This window comes from Callorhinus ursinus, unplaced genomic scaffold, assembly GCF_003265705.2.
Source record: "Callorhinus ursinus isolate GAN/ISIS: 27379988/994484 unplaced genomic scaffold, GSC_fseal_2.0 scaffold101, whole genome shotgun sequence".
Taxonomy (NCBI): domain Eukaryota; kingdom Metazoa; phylum Chordata; class Mammalia; order Carnivora; family Otariidae; genus Callorhinus; species Callorhinus ursinus.
The window spans coordinates 1,464,950-1,467,508 of NW_027397163.1; the positions used below are offsets into that span (position 1 = coordinate 1,464,950).

Consider the following 2,559-nt stretch of genomic DNA (forward strand, 5'->3'; position numbering starts at 1 on the left):
TTTAAAGGCCTTAAGGACTGTCAGACTAAAATCAATCAGCCTGTCTTCCAGGAATTAGACTGCATTTTCGGGACTAGTATCAGTGTGACTGTAATACCTCCATGCCTGTAATAAGGATTAGGATAAATCCACAGGGATCCTCTAAACCTGTGCGGAAACAGTACATCCAAATGGCAATTGCTGGAATGGAAATGATTTCTCTAATTCTGGGTGTCTGAAGAGCTTATGGAGACAATAGCTGTTTCCTCCTGATGCTGTTCTTGGTCTATCGATTCCGGGGAGGCTGTTTTCCGTCTTCAAATTAAGGGGGAAGCAATTAAGAACATGGTAACATTACAAAATGGGTTTCGGATAGCAACTATTAGCCAGGAAAGATCTTGTGATGTATTCTCTGGCTTAAAACTGTTTTCATATTAGCACCAAACTCTACAATCTCTTTTTAACTCTACAATTTCAACTTGTAAAATACAGTCTTTCAAGCTTAGAAATTATTTTGTATATGTCTTATATTTTGATTTTTTCACAAATCTTATTGCTCATACTTTAAGTGATGTTAAACAGATGAGCCTAAGATTTGAGATTAGTAATATTGAGTTGCTGTTCTACACCAACTTACCACATATTGGCATTTCAAGTCTCACAATTTAGGGCACGACACTGGAATTCAGTGGTTCCTATGGTAGGTGTCATAAAAGCAAAATAGTGGGTCAGTTGCCAATACGCTATAAAGCTAATAGTGGACTCCTTAAACACAATTTGTCATGGAACAGGTCCTTAGAATTTTACTATAATCCGAGGGTCTACATTTTATGGAGATATTTAAATATTAATTATTGTAAGTGGTCAATACAATAAATCTTTAAACAAATGAAAAATTGTTAGGAAAAAATAACTACTACTTACCTAAAATAAGACTACAAGGTCTGAGAATGTCCTAATACGCACCTGTATTTTGAAGAATACATCTAACTAGCTTTGTTAGAACAGCATCGGGTGTAAATGCATTGCCATAATGCCAGACCAGTCGGGTTCAGATCTCCCCATTCCCACAAAAACAACTTGAATTTGACAAATCACTGAACTTTCTCTGCCTCGGTGCCCCTTATCTTTTCCATGAAAATACTAATACTGACTCTCATCTATTTATGAAGAATACAGGATGTACTACCTACACGGCCTTTATAGCAATGATCTAGATTATGTAAAAAGCTCTTTAAGTGTTACAAATTCAGCCCTTTGAAACTTGTTTAAAGCAAATATTCTAAAGAATTGTTTCGAAATGGAAACTACAGTAAGTGGAGAACATTGGATTTTAGCCGACATGACGCATGTACCTCACGCCCCATGTTCCCATGCAGGCATCTGGCTCAGAAGAATTTCACTCCCTGGGATTTTACAGAATGACCACCAGGGATTCGGTGTTGGAAATGACCTTTTTTATTGCAAACTATAGTTGGAATTCTGGGGAATTTCTCCGTTTTTTATCATTATCTCTTCCTTTATCTGACAGGATACAAGCTTAGGTCCACAGATTTGATTCTCAGACACCTGACTGTAGCCAAACTCTTATTTTTTCTAAAGGAATTCCTCAGACAATGGCCGCTTTTGGGTTGAACCATTCCCTTGATGATTTTGGAGGCACTCGTTTTCTATGTTCACAGAGTGGGCAGGAATGTGGCCGTTGGAACCACCTGCCTCTTGAGTGTCTTCCAGGTGATCGTGATCAATCCTGGGGACTCCAGGTGGGCAGGGCTTAAAATAAAAGCTCCCAAGTACCTGGGCACCACCAACATCCTCTGCTGGATCTTGACTATAATGCAAAGTATTTTGGTTCCTTTTCATGTGACTGACAAAAGGAATAGCACAAACATCATAAGGAAAGCAGATCATGACTACTGTAATGTGGTATATTACAGCAAAATCACAGAGTCACTCTATGTGCCATTGCTATTATTCCATGATGGTTCCTGCTTGGGGCTCATGGCCTGGTCCAGGTTTTCATCCTGCACGGGCACAGGCAGTGAGTTCAGCACATTCATAGAACACTGTCTCCCCGAGATCCTCCCCTGAGACCACAGCCACCCAAAGCATCTTTGTCCTGGTATGCTTCTTTCTTTTTTTATGGACACTGTCCTCTATCTTCCACGTTTGTTTGTCAGTTATTAACAACCCCCGTCTGTGGCGGAGGAACGCTTCCACACTCCTCGCTGCATGTTTTCCTACTGTCATCCCCTACATCCTCATGAGCCATGACCCCAGAATGCCCACCCTCTGCTCTGCCTGGATAAGGAAACAAAATCCCCTAAACTTTTAATGAATATGTAAGTTATATGCATATTCACAATGGTTGTTTATCAGCCCCTTTCAATGTATAAGCACATTTATGAAATATTCACAAGAGAGGGGTAAACAAGACAAACTGAGCTCCTGCTACTAAATAAAAAACATCAATACCAATTATAAATGAAATGTGGTGTATTCATCAGGTTAATGTATAGTAGTTCCTCCTTACCCAAAGTCTCGCTCTCTGCAGTGGGTTCCCTGCAGTCAACTGCAGCC

At 39.9% G+C, this 2,559-nt stretch overlaps 1 pseudogene; it reads left to right on the plus strand.

The window, feature by feature from the left end:
- The first annotated feature begins 1,400 nt into the window (after window positions 1-1,400).
- LOC112806748 (vomeronasal type-1 receptor 4-like) lies at window positions 1,401-2,314 on the plus strand (annotated as a pseudogene).
- The last annotated feature ends 245 nt before the right edge of the window (window positions 2,315-2,559 follow it).